The 19,745-nt window shown below is 43.9% G+C and overlaps 1 pseudogene across 1 annotated transcript; it reads right to left on the bottom strand.

Moving 5' to 3' along the window:
• Positions 1 to 4,075: 4,075 nt before the first annotated feature.
• LOC307178954 (protein CEBPZOS-like) lies at positions 4,076 to 4,435 on the bottom strand (annotated as a pseudogene). The gene has a single exon. The product of its transcript is annotated as a protein CEBPZOS-like (transcript).
• Positions 4,436 to 19,745: the final 15,310 nt, after the last annotated feature.

The following is a 19,745-nucleotide window of genomic DNA, read 5'->3' as shown; positions in this document are numbered from 1 at the left end:
GAGGACACTGCTCAACATCCTACAGCACACGTGGATGGCCCGCACGGCAAAGAACGATTTGGCCCCGAATGCCAGAAGTACCAAGGCTGAGAGACCCTGGCAGATACACATACATTTATAATAGTCCAGACCAATGAGAAATAAAGAAATATAACGTAAGTCACATACATAACTTAAAGTTTCCTAGCATCCTCATGAAAAAAAATAGAAAAGGAACAGGTGAAATCAATTTTAAGGCCAGCTCTTATTTAACCCAGTACAGCTGACCTGCACACAGACTTTTTTCAAGAGTAAATAGGACAGTACTACACCTCTGCAGAGGCAGAACCACAGATGTGGAGGAACTCTGGCTTCGGAGGGCTGACTATTCGCTATACTCAAATTTTCCACTGCTCGGAGGGTCAGCACTCCTAACCCCTGTGTTGTTCAAGGGTTAACTACATATTCAAAATATCACATGTAATCAGTATAAAGCGTTGTTGGGAATTCCCTCGCGGTCGAGTGGTTAGCACTCAGAGCTTTCACAGCCGAGGCCCGAGTTCAATCCCTGGTCCAGAAACTAAGATCCCGCAAGTTGCGTGGTGTGGCCAAAAAAAAAAAATGTTAATACAATATAGTCCATGTTTCTGAATATATAGAAAATTATGGATGCTTAAAAAAAACTACCATTGTTAACAAGCGATCTCACATTCTTTTTCTCGTGCAGTTTTGGAAATCCAGTGTGTGTTATACGTTATGGCACATGTCAATTCGCACCAGCCACATTTCAAGGGCTTAAGAGACCCAGGACGCTGGTGCCGGCCCCCCGGGGGCTGGATGGCTCGGGAGAAACCATTATCACACGCTGAACAGAATGGCCAGCAGAGGGCGTCATGAGACTAGCACGGATTTACTGAAATAAGACAAACACTGTATGATATCACTCATATGTGGGATCTGAAATATAAAACAAACGTATGAATATAACAAAAAAAGAAACAGGCTCACAGATAGAGAGAACAAACTAGCGGAGTGGGGAGAAGGAAGCGGAGAGGGACAAGATGGGGTAGGGGATTCACAGGTACAAACTACCAATACTATGTACAAAACAAAAAACTAGGAGGATATATCGTACAACACGGGGAATATAGCCAATATTTTATAATAACTGGAAATGGAGTATAACCTTTAAAAATTGTGAATCACTACGTTGTACACCTGAAACTTATATAATATGGTAAATCAACTGTATCTGAATTTTAAAAAAGCAGGGAGAGGTGGTTGGGAAGGAGCAAAAACAAACAAAAACAAAACAGAAAAATAAGGACTGGAAACAGATTCTGTGCCTGCTGGGGATTATAGGTAGTTTTTATTTCTCTATTTTCATCTGCATTTTCTAAAGTTTCTACAACAAACATGATTTTTTTAAGTACAAAAAAAAGAACCTCACGGAGTTACTTGAAAACCTATCCAACTGGAGAGAAACACATCCAATGGGCAGGGCCTGAGAAAGGAAAAGACTTTTGGCCACAGATGGTCAAGAGCAGGGCGGCAGTCTTATGTGCTGTGTTTCATCTCTCTAGGGGGATGGACGCAGTTGACAGCATGTACTTCCAAGCCTGGTAACTCCAAATCTCAGTCTCCTCTGCCCAGGCCCGCCCACCCTGCTGACCCCAGCCATGTCCAGTTTCCATGCCTGGATTCCCCCATGGTCACCTGTGGCCTTCAGTCCAGCCCCGGTGCCCCACCGGCAGCTGGAGCCATGGTGCTTAGACACAAGTCTGACCATGGCTCTCCCTTGCCTGATGTCCCTGGGGGCTCCCGACCGCACTCAGGGTGAAATTCAAGACACCGGCCGTGGCCTAAAATATGTCTCCAGGTGTGGCCTTACCAAGCTCTCCAGCCTCATCTTACAACTACTCGCCCACCTTGGTTCTGGGCTGTTGTAGCTCCAGTTGTGTCTCCCCTAAATTCAGATGCTGAAGCCCTAACCCCAGGACCTCAGAACGTGACTGCGTTTGGAGATGGAGTCTTTACAGAGGGAATTAAAGTAAAATGAGGTCACGGGGCCCTAATCCAATATGACTAGTGTCCTTATAATAGGAGGAGATTTGGACACAGACACACACAGAGGGATGACCATGTGAGGACACAGGGAGAAGATAATTGTCTACAATCTAAAGAGCGAGGTCTCAGGAGACCAACCATGTTGAAACCTTGATCTCAGTCGTCTGGCCTCCAGAACTGCGAGGGAAAAAATTTCTATTGTTGAAGCCACACTTTGGTGCTTTGTTATGGCAGCCCTTGCAAACTAATACAGCCACTCCTTAAAAAAAAAGTTGTGCTTAAAAAGCAAAAAACGTTCTGGAATCACGTGCATATAATTGATACTAAAACAAATAATTATGCAATATATTAGAAATTATTAAAAAACCCGGGTATCTCAAGTGAAATCTAGACTATGGAGACCAACAGGTGAATCCTGACAGAAATGTAAACCTATAAAATGCATGCGTCATTCTTCGTATTTAGAGAAAATCGCACACAACACCTGCGACATCCAGTTGTCCTGATAGCGTGAGCAAAGGGTCAGGAGGATGAAACTATCGGGGGTTGGGTGGGTCAGCGAAACCCAGCCACTGTGGGACTGTCCGTCAGGATGGTATTTCTGGCTGGCTATTTGACAATATGTGTTCACCTCAGTCCTAAGACACCGGCTCACTGAGTCTCCCACTCTGTGCTCTGAATCCCCGAAGCTGTGTTTCTCCTTCCATTTCACGCTTGTATGTACCTGCCTCGTCCTTACCCTGTCTTCAAAGTCAGCTCATGAACAACAACAACAAAAATAATAATAGCTAACGTGTGTTGTGTGCTTTAGATGTCTTACTGAACTTGGATCTTTTTGTTTTTTTGAATTTTATGACGAATTTTACTCCAAAATGGCTCTAGTAGTACCAGAGACATTGATGTAGTGTTTAAATATTGTTTCAGGCAATGTGAAAATGGATAAAAGCAATATTTCTAGTGCATATATTTTTAGATAATGGTATTTTAAATGTGTGAGTTAAAATGTGATAAATATTAATGAACTTATTTACAAAACAGAAACAGACTCACAGACATAGAAAACAAACCCACGGTACCAAAGGGGAAAGGAGGTGGGGGATAAATTAGATAAACAATAAGGTCTTACTGTATAATGCAGGGAACTATATTCAATATCTTGTAATAAACTACAGTGGAAAAGAAAACAATGTAATAAATATTAAAAATAGATGTTTCACTATTTTATCCATTTTGAAAGGTTTATATATTCAGAATTACAAGGGAGGTTTTTTTTTTTTAAGGAGAACCACTTTATTTTGAGTAGTAAAGAAAACTCTATTTACAACATAATATACAAACTTTCCATCAGTTTCTTCACAGTTAGTCCAAAGAATGAAACCTCTAGGGACTTCCCTGGCGGTCCAGTGGTTAAGACTCCACACTTCCGGGACTCCCTGGGTGGCGCAGTGGTTAAGAATCCACCTGACAATACAGGGGACACGGCTTTGATCCCTGGTCTGGGAAGATCCCACATGCCGTGGAGCAGCTAGGCCCGTGCGCCATAGCTACTGAGCCTGTGCTCTAGAGCCTGCATGCCACAACTACTGAAGCCCACGAGCCACAACTACTGAAGCCCGTGAGCCACAACTACTGAGCCCATGTGCTGCAACTACTGAAGCCCGAGTGCCTAGATCCCATGCTCTGCAACAAGAGAAGCCACCTCAGTGAGAAGCCTGTGCACGGCAACCAAGAGTAGCCCCTGCTCACCGCAACTAGAGAAAGTCCCCATGCAGCAACGAAGACCCAACGCAGCCAATAAATAAATTTAAAAAAAAAGACCCCTCACTTCCAATGCAGGGGATGCGGGTTCCTTCCCTGGTCAGGGAACTAAGATCCCACAGGCTGTGTGGCCAAAAAATAAATTAAATTAAATTAAAAAACCCCCCCTTTGACTTAAAGTTTACATTTAACTTTAAATATTCATGTCAACTTTGGAATTTTATTCTTGCCTGATACTATGAAATATGAAACTTTAATCGATGGCAAGTTCCTAATTTTTGCTGTTCAGCCACTTTTCTGGATCTTGCTCTCTGATCCCATACATTCCAGAGTGTTCACTGGATTTGTAATAAACTTCCAAGATGAAGGGGAATTTCTTGCTCGTGTTTTGCCTGAAATCTTGCCTTGTGTTCATCTTTTTAAAAAAAATATGCTCCAAAAAATGTCTACAAGTTCAGCTACTAAAACTCCTTTAAAGAGCTTCTTTGCCAGTGGGTCCATCCTGAGGCCCAAGGGCTGGCAGACACCACCCCTCCCACTCACTTTGATTTTTTAAAATAATATTTATTTATTTATTTGGCTGCGCTGGGTTTTCCTTGTGGCATGCAGGACCTAGTTCCCTAACCAGGGATCGAACCCGGGCCTCCTGCACTGGGAGCTCAGATTCTTAACCGCTGGACCACCAGGGAAGTCCCTCACTTTGATCTTTATAGCAGCTCTAGTGGGTTGATACTAGGATAGGCCTTCATTCCCCATGGGGAAACTGAGGCACAGAGGAGTTAACTTGTTATTGGAGGTCCAAATGCCAGGGTGGAGCAGAACCTGGATTTAAGATAGAAGCGCTAATTCCTGAGCCTCAGCTGTTGACTGCCGTGCTCTCCTTAGACTACATGTCATATGATCCATCTTCCCAGGAGGGTCAGGATCCCCCCACCCCCATGGTGGTCTGGCCGCAAGTCCTCCCCCTAGTGGGACGCATGGTTGCCCCTGTCCTACCAAGTAGGACACTACAAGATACCCAGCATCCTTAGAGCCAGGCTAGTAACACCTATCTCCTGACTAGATCAATATTGAGAAAAGTGATGGTAACTAATGATTGCCACTTGTTGAATACCCTCTCTGGGCCAGGGCCTGTTTACAAGCACTTTCCATATTAACTACACTTCCCAACAACCATGTGAGGCAGGTAATTTGATGATCCCTGATTTTAAAATGTGGCGACCCAGCCCCAGAGAGTTAAGTAACTGGCCTAAGGGCACACAGCCAGTTGGTGGAGCTGGGATGCAGACATTCCATGTAAGGTATATATGGACAATGTCATCACACACACGCACACAGAGGCACACATGCACACACACGAACCTCAAATAAAGGGCAAGGAGACCCTCGGCCTGGGCACTATTGCCATTCTGAACGGAATCGTTCCCTGCTGCGGCAGCCCGTCCCGACCTGGGCACTGTTGCCATTCTGAACGGAACCTTTCCCTGCTGCGGCAGCCCGTCCCGACCTGGGCACTGTTGCCATTCTGAACGGAACCTTTCCCTGCTGCGGCAGCCCGTCCCATGCACTGTAGGGTGTTGAGCAGCATCCCTGGTTTCTACCCACCAGATGCCAGCAGAACTCCTCCCCCCGCCCCCATCGTGACAACCAAAAGTGTCTCCAGATATTTCCAAATGTTTCCTGGGGGCACAGCCACCCTGGTTGAGGACCATGGTGCAGCCTCATGGAAACACGTTTCTTCTGAGGGCTGAGCGGACGCTTTAGTTAAAACCTGTACCTTCTTCCGAGACCAAAGGAAGTTACATGTGAGAAGAATGCTGGTGAGGTGGGAGGCGGGGGAGGGGCGGGGCGGTGACCCCACAAGTCTTCTGGCTTCTGCTCTGCAGCTTCACCTCCATGACATAGCCAGAGGGCTCCTGCGTAAATGCAAAACTGATGTTATTCCCCTGCTAGAAACCCACCCAAATTTCTTGTTTCACGAAGGGCAGCGGCCCCTCTCCTTGCCGTGGCCCACGTCCACGCCCTCCCCATGTCTCACCACTCTTTTCACCTCCTTGATTCCACCTGCACCAGCCTTCCTGCTGCTCCCTGGACAGACCACATATGTTCCTACCCCAGGGCCTTTGCACGTGCTGCTCCCTCAATCTAGAGGGAGCATCGAATCCCATCAGAGCAATCTCTCACTGATCATTTCCAAGGGTGAATATAAAATTACCCTTATTTTTAAAAAAATTATTTTATTGGACTATAGTTGATTTACAATGTTGTGTTAGTTTCAGGTGTACAGCTAACTGATTCTGTTATACTTATATATACATTCCTTTTCATATTCTTTTCCGTGATGGTTTATCCCAGGATATTGAATATAGTTCTCTGTGCTGTACAGTAGGACCTTGTTGTTTATCCATCCTATACATAGTAGTTTGCATCTGCTAATCCCAAACTCCAAATCCTTCCCTCCTCCACCTCCCTTCCCCCTTGGCAACCACAAGTCTGTTCTCTATGTCTGTGAATCTCTTTCTGTTTCATAGATAAGTTCATTTGTATCATTTTTTAAGATCCCACATATAAGTGATATCATATGATATTTATCTTTGTCTGTCTTACTTCACTTAATATGATAATCTCTAGGTCCATCCATGTCGTTGCAGATGGCATTATTTCATTCTTTTTTATGGCTGAATAGTAAAATTATCTTTATTTATTATTATTTTAAATTATTTTTTTCAGGTGTATTGAGAAATAATGGACATACATCACTGTATAAAAACTATTGGGGCGGAGGGATAAACACCTCCTAGAGTAATGGATATAAAAACAAAAATAAACAAATGGGACCTAATGAAATTTAAAAGCTTTTGCAAAGCAAAGGAAACTATAAACAAGATGAAAAGAAAACCCTCAGAATGGGAGAAAATATTTGCAAACGAATCAATGGACAAAGGATTAATCTCCAAAATATATAAACAGCTTATGCAGCTCAATATTAAAAAAAAACAAGCAACCCAATCAAAAAATGGGCAGAAGATCTAAATAGACATTTCTCCAAAGAAGACATATTGATGGCCAAGAGGCACATGAAAAGCTGCTCAACATCACTAATTATAAGAGAAATGCAAATCAAAACTACGATGAGGTATCACCTCACATTGGTTAGAATGGGCATCATCAGAAAATCTACAAACAATAAATGCTAGAGAGGGTGTGGATAAAAGGGAACCCTCCTGCACTGTTGGTGGGAATGTAAATTGATACAGCCACTATGGAGAACAGTATGGAGGTTCCTTAAAAAACTAAAAATAGAATTACCATATGACCCTGTAATCCCACTACTGGGCATATACCCAGAGAAAACCATAATTCAAAAAGATACATGAGGGGCTTCCCTGGTGGCGCAGTGGTTGGGAGTCCGCCTGCCGATGCAAGGGACACGGGTTCGTGCCCCGGTCCGGGAGGATCCCACATGCCGCGGAACGGCTGGGCCCGTGAGCCATGGCCGCTGAGCCTGTGCGTCCGGAGCCTGTGCTCTGCAGTGGGAGAGGCCACACAGTGAGAGGCCCGCATAGAGCAAAAAAAAAAAAAAAAAAAAAAAGATACATGCACCCCAATGTTCATTGCAGCACCATTTACAATAGCCAGGTCATGGAAGCAACCTAAACGCCCATCAACAGACGAATGGATAAAGAAGTTGTGGTACATATATACAATGGAATATTCCTCAGCCATTAAAAGGAATGAAACTGGGTCATTTGTAGAGACGCCGATGGACCTAGAGACTGTCATACAGAATGAAGTAAGTCAGAAAGAGAAAAACAAATACTGTATATTAACGCATATATGTGGAATCTAGAAAAATGGTACAGATGAACAGGTTTGCAAGGCAGAAATAGAGACACAGATGTAGAAGAAAAAACTGTGGACACCAAAGGGGGAAAGTGGGAGGGGGGGTGGTGGTGGGATGAATTGGGAGATTGGGATTGACATATATACACTAATATGTATAAAATAGATAATTAATAAGAACCTGCTGTATAAATAACATTACATAAAAATACGTAAACATTACATAACATTACATAACATACATAACATTACATAAAAATAACATTATAAAAAATAAAATAACATTAAAAAGAAACTATTGGGGAAGAGGGATAAATTAGGAGTTTGGGATTAACATATACACAGTACGTATATAAAACAGATAAACAACAAGGATTTACTGAATAGCACAGGGAACTATATTCAATATCTTGTAATAAATTATAATGGAAAGAAATAAAAAAGAGTATAGATATATACATATACATGTATAACCAAATCACTTAGTTGCACACCTGAAACTAGCACAATATTGTAAATCAACTATACTTCAATTTAAAAAAGTTATCTTCACTAAGACTCTTTCAATTTGAAGAAGCAGGGGGTCCATTAAAATTTAAAAAAAAAAGTTAAGGAGGGAATCACATAGGCAATAAGGTTAATATGGGGGAAAATATAGACGTGGAATGGGAAGGAGAGAAATCTGGGGCTTATCACCCCAGCCAATCCGTTCGGGCAGCCCAAGTAATCTTCCTAAAAGGCAGGTCTGAGATGCAGCTTTCCTGTTCAGAATGCTACTCTCCTCGGGGGAGGAGTAGATTGTTCACAGTGCTTATATATGATGCACAGTCTGACCCCAGGTCCCCTCTGAAGCCTTCTTCAGTTTTTTTTTTTTGGCTGTGCCATTAGGCATGTGGGATCTTAGTGCCCCTACCAGGGATGGAATCCGGGCCCCCTGCTTTGGGAGCGCGGAGTCTTAACCACTGGACCAGCAGGGAAGTCCCTCTGAAGACTTCTTGCCCATTCTCCTCCCCTTCTCATTCTGTAAATGCACCAGACATGGATGCCCACCTTTCACTTGTCCCTACGGGTCCTCTCCACGACCTGTATAGGATGTGGGAGGCCTTGGAGGTGATGCACGGGACAGTTGTCTCACCGGGAACTCGCCCCTGGATTCTCTTGGCCCCAGGCTGCCGGTCTTTTCCTTGAAGCCAATAACACACCTGGGAGGGGGAAGAAAGGACACTCGTTAAGTGAGGGTAGTTCTCGTTCTGCTGACTGTGTCAAAGTTGGGCAAAATGGAGGGTCAGAAAGTGCCACTGGCCTCCCATGGTGAACTATCAACATGATGAAGATGGTAGGGGCTGCTGGGGAAAAAGGGCCGGTGTCTCCGTTTTAATTTACTTTTAATATTACTTATTTTAATTTAAAATCGAATTTCATTCATTTTTTTGAATAGATAAAAACATTCATAGATTCAAAAAGATAGGTCGTGAAAAGACTTTCCTCTGGAGGGTGTGGAGAAAAATGAACCCTCTTACACTGTTGGTGGTAATGTAAATTGGTCCAGACGTTGTGGAAAACAGTATGGAATTTCCTTAAAAAACTAAAAATAGAGCTGCCATATGATCATGTAATCCCACTCCTGAGCATATATCTGGAAAAGAAGAAAACTGTAATTCAAAAAGATACATGCACCCCAATGTTCACTGCAGCACTGTTTACAATAACCAAGACATGGAAACAAACTAAATGTCCATTGACAGATGAATGGATAAAGAAGATGTGGTACATATATATAATGGAATACCACTCAGCCATAAGAAGAATGAAATAATGCCATTTGCAACAACATGAATGGACCTAGAGATTATCATACTAAGTGAAGTAAGTCAAAGACAAATATCATATGATATCACTTATATGTGGAATCTAAAATGCGACACAAATGAATTTATTTACAAAACAGAAACAGACTCATAGACATAGAAAACAAAGTTATGGTTACCAAAGGGGAAAGGGGAAAGGAGGGATAAATTAGGAGTTTGGGATTAACAGATACACACTACTACATATAAAGTAGATAACCAAAAAGGACCTACTGTATAACACGGGGAACTACACTCAATATCTTGTAATAACCTATAAGGGAAAAGAATAGTGTAGTATTCCATTTTATGGACTAAACCAGAAATAATTAAAACATAATGTTATTATGAATTATTATTATCCCCCATGGATGCATGCCTGGGTTGTTTCTAGTCTTTGACAAGTAAAAATCTTGATGAAATAAATAAGCTTTTTGGCAAGTGACCCTAAAGACAGCTGTGTGTAGGATGCTTTTGGGAGAGGGGAGAAGCAGTCATTTTAGAAACAAGGGTCGATTGGCAGCCTGAGGAGACCCCCTATTGTCTCCCATAGAACTTTCTGCTGAATGAAATAGCCCAGCTGGTTCCCAAGGAATCTTTGTAATTTTTGCATTGCTCTCTATCTAAGGAAAGGAACGGTTAGTTATTCTTGGGTTCAGACCAGCGCGGTCAAGATTCTAGAGTCGCCCTATCCAAACCATGGAAACACCTGAAAGCTAGCCGTTGTTCTCCAAAGTACACCCCTAGATCCCATTTCCCACCCACTTTTCTCTAATTTTCCTGCTTTGTTTTTGCCCTGCATTCTGGGTGCTTGAGGTAGTGAGGTCTCAATGAAGCCCAGCTGTTCCCGCTGCCGCTGCTGATTCTTATTTTATTATTGTTCAGCCGTGCAGAGCATGGGATGCATAACACGTTTGCCCCACATCCCATGTGTTGCATTCAGTGTTTATCAATCAGATTGTGAGCATCTCAAGGGCAGGGAGTATGTCCTATATTTTCCCCTCAATGCTCAGCACGGCTCCTGGCACACAGGGAATGATCACGCTTTTAGAACCAGGCTGTACTGTATCTAGTGTGTAAATCCCAAGTAATGCAGAATTTTGCTTGTGTGTAATATAGCTTCGATCTAAGTAATGCTCACATACGCCATTCTTTCCCCCTCGTTCTTTGCAACGGACAATATCAGGTGACTTCGAGGGGGTAGGCTCTGTGTGCGTTCAAAAGTCAGCTCTTTATGAAAAATAAAATAAATCAGCTTTATACAAGAGGCTTTCTCTTTAGGAAACAGATACTGAACTCTGTATGGATGAAATGGCATCATGTCTGGAATTTGCTTTGAAAATAATTCTGGTGGTTACAGCATGCTGGGGGTATGAGTTGGTCAGTGTTGAAACGATGAGTGTAACAGAAAAAATTTTGCTATTTTGTCTACTTTTGTCTATTTTCAAACCTTTCAAACTGGGCTGGGGCGGAGGGAGGAACAGGTAGAGCACAGAGGAATTTTAGGGCCATGAAAATACCGTGTGTGATGCTATAATGGTGGGTATATGTCAATATACGTTTGTCCAAACCCACACAATGTACAATGATACAATGAATGGTGATACAAACTGTAGACTCTGGGTGATAACAATGTGTCAGTGCAAGTTCTTCTCTTGTAACCAATGGCCCATTTTGGTGGGGAAAGTCGACAATGGGGGGAGTAGGCATGTATGGGTCAGGGGGTGTATGGGAACTCTTTGCAACTTTGCTCAATTTTGCTGTGACCCTAAGACTACTCTAAAAAATTAAAAATTTTTTTAAAAGGAAATACACTGAAAACAAAAGTGTGAATAAGTGTGGCTAAACCAGTGGTTCTCAATCAGGGGTGACTTTGCCCACTAGGGGACACCTGGCAATGCCTGGATACGTTTTTGGTTGTCACACCATGAGGGGGACACACTGCTGGCACCTGGTGGGTAGAGACCAGGGAGGCTGCTCGACATCCTACAGTGCACGAAGCCGGCTCCCGCCACGGTAATCATCCAGCCCCACGTGTCTGCAGTGCCAGGCTGAGGAGCCCTGGGCCAGACGCTGAGGCCTGCCAAGGATCTGAGCGAAGCTGTCCTTTTTTTTTTTTTAACATCTTTATTGGAGTATAATTGCTTTACAGTGGTGTGTTAGTTTCTGCTTTACAACAAAGTGAATCAGCTATACATATACATATCTCCCCATATCTCTTCCCTCTTGCGTCTCCCTCCCTCCCACCCTCCCTATCCCACCCCTCCAGGCGGTCACAAAGCACCGAGCTGATCTCCCTGTGCTATGTGGCTGCTTCCCACTGGCTATCGGTCTTACATTTGGTAGTGTATATATGTCCATGCCACTCTCTCACTTTGTCCCAGCTTACCCTTCCCCCTCCCCGTGTCCTCAAGTCCATTCTCTAGTAGGTCTGCGTCTTTATTTCCATCCTGCCCCTAGGTTCTTCATGACCACTTTTTTTTTTTTTTTTTTTTTTAGATTCCCGAATTCCATACCCCTCCTTCTCGCCAGCCTGAGTGTCCTTTGTTTTATTTTTATTTTTTAAATTCTATTGACATATAGTTGATTTACAATGTTGTGCTAATTTCTGCTGCACAGCAAAGTGACTCACTTATACACATATAGACATTCTTCTTCATATTCTTTTCCACTATGGTTTATCCCAGTATGTTGAATATAGTTCCTTGTGCTATACAGTAGGACCTTGTTGTTTATCCATCCTATGTATACTAGAGTGCATCTGCTAATCCCAAACTCCCAATCCAGACCTCGCCCTTGGCAACCACAAGTCTGTTTTCTATGTCTGTGAGTCTGTTTCTGCTCTGTAGATAGGTTCATTTGTGTCATATTTTAGATTTCACATATAAGTGATATCATATGATATTTGTCTTTCCCTTTCTGGCTACTTCACTTAGTATGATAATCTCTAGGTCCATCCATGTTGCTGCAAATGGTATTATCTCATTCTTTTTTATGGCTGAGTAATATTCCACTGTATATATGTACCACATCGTCTTTATCCATTCCTCTGTTGATGAACATTTAGGTTGTTTCCATGTTTCGGCTATTCTGAACAGTGCTGCTATGAACATAGGGGTGCATGTATTCTTTCGAATTACAGTTTTTGTCCTTTTTAAGAAAGTAATTAGCAAGTGCTCTGGAGAGGCTGAAGGCACACCAGCACCTAAGAGAAACTTCCTCTGCAATGGAATGGAAAGAGTTGACAAGGGTATATAGCATTTTATGATGGAATGTAATTGTTTTTAAAGCCGAACCATCTGAAATGACATCACACCAGTGCAATTGGTCCCCTATTCTTGGAAACACAGGACTCATGGATGGGTGGGATGCACACTTTGGGGAAAAGGGATGGAAGAGGAATTAATCCTGAATTATAACTTGGGCAGCTCGGGAAGTGGCGTCGACATTTCACGAGATGGACAAGACTGGGACACAGAGGGGGTGGTTAGGAGTTTGTTGTACTTGTGCAAACCACATACAATGAGAGAAAGAACTAGGGTGTTTGCAGTGTGGACGGAGAAAAGATCTGAGATGTTGAAAGAGTGATTACGGTGAGGCAAGTGAGGCATTCACCTCAGGTGTAAAATTTAAGAGAAAGCAGAAAACCTCAATATTCAAGGTAATATTTTATATATATATATTTTTTAATTTTATTGAAGTATAGTTGATTTACAATGTGTTAATTTTTGCTGTGCAACAAAGCGATTTAGTTATACATATATATATTCTTTTTCATATTTTTCCCCATTATGGTTTATCACAGGATATTGAATATAGTTCCCTGTGCCATACGGTAGGATCAGGGTAATATTTTGATGCAATATTATTTATTTATTTATTTTTTTTTTGCGGTACGCGGGCCTCTCACTGTTGTGGCCTCTCCCGTTGCGGAGCACAGGCTTCGGACGCGCAGGCTCAGCGGCCATGGCTTATGGGCCCAGCCGCTCCGCGGCATGTGGGATCTTCCCGGATCGGGGCACGAACCCGCGCCCCCTGCATCGGCAGGCGGACTCTCAACCACTGCACCACCAGGGAAGACCGATGCAATATTTTTAAAAATAAAAATGCCAGAAACCCATGATGCATACAACACCAAAATATTTACTCCAGACAGGATAGGACCCTGAGCTTTGCAGGACTCACCTCACCCTAGTCTCGACCCTGTGAGATCCTGTCTTGAGTGAAAATGTTGATATTTTGTTCATCATTGATTTTTTTCCGATGAACTTTGAAATTTTATTTATTTATTTGGCTGCGTTGGGTCTTCGTTGCTGCGCACGGGCTTTCTCTAGTTGCGGTGAGTGGGGGCTACTTTTCATGGCGGTGTATGTGCTTCTCATTGTGGTGGCTTCTCCTGTTGTGGAGCACGGGCTCTAGTCACGTGGGTTTCAGTAGTTGCGGCACGTGGGCTCAGTAGTTGTGGCGCACGGGCTTAGTTGCACCGCGGCACGTGGGATCTTCCCGGGCCAGGGCTCGAACCCGTGTCCCCTGCATTGGCAGGCGGATTCTTAACCATTGTGCCACCAGGGAAGTCCAATTTTGAAAATTTAAGGACACGTTGCATTAAAGTATTATCTCTCTTGATTACTGAGATGTTTGCACTCCTGTCACCCCCACACTTAAATTTTATACCCAAGCTGAGAGCCTCAGTCACTTCCCTCAGGAACCGGCCCCCATGAATGCAGACAGATGGGAAGGAGCTGTTAGAATTTTCACACGCGGCCAAGTGGCCAGGGTGGACCCTCATCTCTCCAGAATCCCATGGACTTTCCACTGAGCTCAAGGCCAGGCTGAGTTCCAAGCAGGATATACATCCGTGGAACGAAGGATGGGAACGGCTCTCTTGGACCCAGCCCGGTACAGACGGCATGGTGGAGACAGCCCTTTCCAAAACACGAAAGAAAGCTTTAATACTAACCATCTGTTTGGCAAATCATTCTCACCACATTCTGTTTCTAAGCAGTTTTTCCTCTATGATTTTAGAATTGGTCTTTTCGCGACTTTATTTTGCAAAGGAAGTCGTTTTTCTGCCCTATGGACCCTTCATGGTGCCTTGAAGCCAGTGGGTGTCCGTTAAATGCTTACTGAACAAATTCCACTGATATATGAATTAGAACGAGGAGGGTTTCCATTTGTTTGAGAGTCTTGCTGTGGTGCGTGCGCGCGCGCGTGTGTGTGTGTGTGTGACATTTAACAATACGGTGCACGTGCCCTTATAAACACGTTTATAGACGCATGAATGCAGGGTTTGGATATGGTGAATTCAGGTGATAACGCTTGTGGCATGTGCACAGGTGCTTTGGAAATGGATCAAGTCATTTAATTCCAAGAATCCATAGGGAAAGCCCCGAATTTACCCCCACTTTACGAAGGAATAGCTTGAGGTCAGAGAGGTTCTCACGCCAGCCAGAAGGAGCACAGCTAGGCTGTGGACCAGGTGTGTGTGACACCAGGCTGGTCCCCACACTAAACGCTTTGCTCAATGGCCCCCAAATGTTCATTCTAACTCACAAACTAGAGCCTTCATCATGACGGTCTGGGGGTGAGGGGACTACGGTCCCAGACCCACTGGACCACCCATCTCCATCCTGGTGCATGTTCCTTGGGCCCAGCACGTGCCAGCAGAAGGTAGTTTTCTGTTGCTGTGTCACAAATCATCACAAACTCAGCAGCTTAAAGTCCCCTGGTCAGGGATTCAGGTTAAGGTTAGCTGGGTCTTCTGCTTAGGGTCTCACCAGGCTGAAGTCAAGGTATTATCCAGGGCTGTGGTCTTGTCGGGGGCTCAGGGCCCTGTTCCAAGCACGCACACACACACACAGACACACACACAGACACACAGACACAGACACACAGACACACACAGACACAAAGACACACACACAGGCACATACAGATACACACACACATACAGACAGACACACAGACACACACAGACACAAAGACACACACACAGACACACACAGACACAAAGACACACACACAGGCACATACAGACACACACAGACACATACAGACAGACACACGCACAGACACACACACACACAGACACAGACACACAGATACACACAGACACACAAGACACATATAGACACATGCACACAAGTACACACAGACACACACAGACACACATGCACACACACACAGCGAGACTGCCTGTTGGCAGAATTTGCTCCCTGTAGTTGTGTGGCTGAGACCCCTGCTTTCTCTCTGGCTGTCAGTGGAGGATTGCATTGAGCTCCCAGGGGCTACACCCAGCCCCCTCCCACATGCCTCCTGTGGGAAATAACACCGCGGCAGCCGCTTCTTTCCCTTCTAGGCCACCAGGAGTGTGTCTCTCTGGTTTCCTCTGCGACCAGGTGACCAGCCCGAGGAAACACTCTGCTCAGAAAGGCCTCACCTGATTAGGTCAGGCCCCCCCAGGGTCATCTCCCTTCTTCTGTGGAACATAACATGATCAGAAGTGAGGTGTCACTGTATTCACGAGTCCCACCTCCACTCAGGGGAATTTCAGGGAAAGACAGGAGTGGTGGCAGTATTGTCAGTTGTACTTCACAAGGCCATGGACCACCGCTGGCCAGGGTTACAGGGGCCCACCCTGGGGGCTGGCTCCTGCCCCCTGTCTCGTTGCTGGGGTCTGGAGGGACCCTTCTCAATAATGTGATGTCATACAGGGGATTTCTTCTGAAACCAGAGAAGGAGCAGAACTGGAGCAAAAACAGCATGTGTTTTCTCTGGAGAAGACAATTTCTGTGATGCTAATCTGTTGGTTACCAATTTGTCAAAAACAGTTCATTCCCAGATTTCACGTTTGCTATTTTCGTTACTTCATTCAACAAGTACGTGTCACTTGTCCCTTCTGCTAGGTAGAATCTTGAGCGAATGTGGTACGTTTGAAGAAGTAAAAAATGTTCCAGGGCACAGAAAGGATTGCTGAGAAATGAGGCAGAAGCCTGACTCAGCACAGAGAAGCCACCTGGCCTCATGGAACTTAAACCCTCCTAGAAGGAGGAGACAGTAAGAAAATGAACAAACCAACGCTACAATTTCAGAGAGCAACTCTGGAAACGGCCCTCTGAGGCAATGATGTGGGAGCTGAGACCTGAATGATGAGAAGGAGAAAGTCTGCAGAAGGACTTCCCTGGCTGAGGGCACAGCAGGTGCAAAGGCCCTGAGGTGGGTACAAGCCAGGTCACTTGGAGATCCTCAAACAATCCTATTCCAGGATATTGCCTGGAGCTGTTTTTCAGAACACAGAATGACCGTATGTTTGAAAAGATCAGTCCAGGGGGGTGAGGGTCTCTCTGCTGTCCTTTCCACCAATCAGGTGGCCTGGGTTCCTGTTTTCTGGCTCTTTCAGTGATCAGCTGTGCATTCTTGGGCAAGTCACTTAACCTCTCTGTGCTTCCATTTCATTACTCATAAAATTGATGAAGGGATAGGAACTAAAACAACTCTGGATAAAGACAAATGATTCAGTCAGAGAACAGGTAAAAGACCTGAACAGGCTATGTGTCTATAGAAAGATGAATGGATACAGAAATTGTGGGATATAGATATGATGCAATATGACTCAGCCGTAAAAAAGGAAAGAGATCCTTCCATTTGAAACAACATGGGTGAACCCAGAGGACATTATGCTAGGTGACATAAGCCAGACACAGAAAGAAAAAAATGCACCACCTCACATATGTGGAATCTGAAAAACTCAAATCCATAGAAGCAGAGAGTAGAATGGTGGTTACCAGGGTGGGGAGGTAGGGAAATGGGGAGATGATGGTCAAAGGGGACACATTGCAGTTATGAGGGATGAGGGAGCTTGGAGATCTAGTGTCCAGCACAGTGACTGTGGTTAATAATACTGTATTGAGACATGGAAGCAACCTAAGTGTCCATCGGCAGAGGAATTGATAAACAAGATGTGGTACATATATACAGTGGAGTACTACTCAGCCATGAAAAAGAATGAAATAATGCCATTTACAGCAACATGGATGGACCTAGAGATTGTCATACTGAGTGAAGTAAGCCAGACAGAGAAAGACAAATATCATACGATATCACTTACACGTGGAATCTAAAAAAATGATACAAATGACCTTATTTATAAAACAGAAACAGACTCACAGACATAGAGAAAAAACTTATGGTTACCAAAGGGGAAAGATGGGACAAGGGATAAATTAGGAATTTGGGAGTAACATACACACACTACTATATATAAAATAGATAAACAACAAGGACACATGGTATAGCACAGGGAACTATATTCAACATTTTTTAATAACCTATATGGGAAAAGAATCTGAAAAAGAATATATACATATGTATGTGTGTGTGTGTATATATATATATATATAAATATATATATATATATATAAAACTGAATCACTCTGCTGGACACCTGAAATAGCACAACATTGCAAATCAACTATATTTCAATAAAAAATAAATAAAACAGAAATACTGTACTGAATACTGGACATTTGCTGAGAGAGTAGATTTCAGGAGCTCTCATCACACAAACAATGGTAACTATGTGAGAAGGTATGCTATTTAGTTTGATTGCAGTAATCATTTCACTATGAATGTGTGCATCAAATCATGTTGTACACCTTAAATATACAATTTTTTTTGGTGGCCGTGCCACGTGGCTTGTGGAATCTTAGTTCCCCTACCAGGGATCGAACCCAGGCCCCCTGCAGTGGAAGCACCAAGTCTTAACCACTGGACCACCAGGGAAGTCCCTAAATATATACAATTTTTATTAAAAAAATAAAAATTTAAAAAGGAGACTTGTCAGACCCCAGAAAGTCTGTTCCTTTTTTGTAGTAAAAGGAATCTTCGCAAGGTTTTCTAAACCACTTTTCATGAACCAGTGAATACTCAAAGGAGACCTAAATCTGAAGTCTGTACCAAAGCCTATCTCTACAACACCTGCCACACTATAGAAACTTTTATGTACTTCTGTCAGTCCTCAACATCTACCTCTCTGAATTTTCATGAACTTCTGTTTCACAAGGGTCATTATTTTATATACACTGGCAGCAGCATACAATAAAATAACTAGTATTAAAAAAAAAAGGAAACTTGAACAGATAGTTCACCAAGGAGGATCTAGGGAAGCACTCTTGAAACGGGTTTGAATCACTGCTCTGGGGAGGATTGAAATTCAATGCACTGAGACACCCCACAGCCACTGGAAGCTACAGGAGGATCCCTGACCATACCAAGGGCTGCAGGGATGTGGGGCAGCTGCGACTCTCACCACTGCTGGGGGGACGCAGAACGGCACATCCACTAGGAGAACGGTTTGACCGTCTTTTATAATTAAACGCACACTTACCTTTCCACCCAGCTTTCCCACTCTGAGCTATTTGATCTACAAAAAAGGACTAACATTGAGAAAAACGTGAATGCAAAGGTTTAGAGCAGCCCTACACTCAGAATCGCCAAAAGCTGGATGGGACTCCAGTGTCCTTCACGTACAACCGGTGGCCCTTCCGCACCGTGACATGGCCCATCTCCACCATGAGATGCAGCTCGGCAACACACAGGACGGGATTTTTGCATTCGATTCATTTTAACGAGCGTAACTTCAATTCTGAAACCGGAGAAGTTTTCAAGGTGTGTGTGGACAATGCGGCTGCTCGAAAACCTCTCTCGCAACCGTAGATCGTATGAAATCTTGATACACGTCAAGTGTATCTGGTCAGATTTAACTTTCAAATGGAGCAATGCCATAACTGTGAAACACACACGAGACAAACGTAGAAGAAATCAGAGGCTATAACATGTTATTTATCATTGTAATGTGGATTACGTTTTGAAGTGGTAATATTTTGATTCCTTGGGTTAGGTGAAAATGTAGGAAGTTTTTTTTTTTTTTTTTTTTTTTTTGCGGTACGCGGGCCTCTCACTGTTGTGGCCTCTCCCATTGCGGAGCACAGGCTCCGGACGCGCAGGCTCCGCGGCCATGGCTCACGGGCCCAGCCGCTCCGCGGCATGTAGGGATCTTCCCGGACCAGGGCACGAACCCGTATCCCCTGCATCGGCAGGCGGACTCTCAACCACTGCGCCACTAGGGAAGCCCTGTAGGAAGATTTTTACAAAGAAAATAGCTTAGGGGTGGCACGGGAGCAGAGTGATCAACGAGGAGGCTGCTCTACTCATCAGAGGGAGAGGTGGTGGCCCTGTCACGGAGAGAGATGG

The sequence above is a fragment of the Stenella coeruleoalba genome (assembly GCF_951394435.1).
Source record: "Stenella coeruleoalba genome assembly, chromosome: 20".
NCBI lineage: Eukaryota > Metazoa > Chordata > Mammalia > Artiodactyla > Delphinidae > Stenella > Stenella coeruleoalba.
This window is presented reverse-complemented; position numbering and strand designations above follow the sequence as displayed.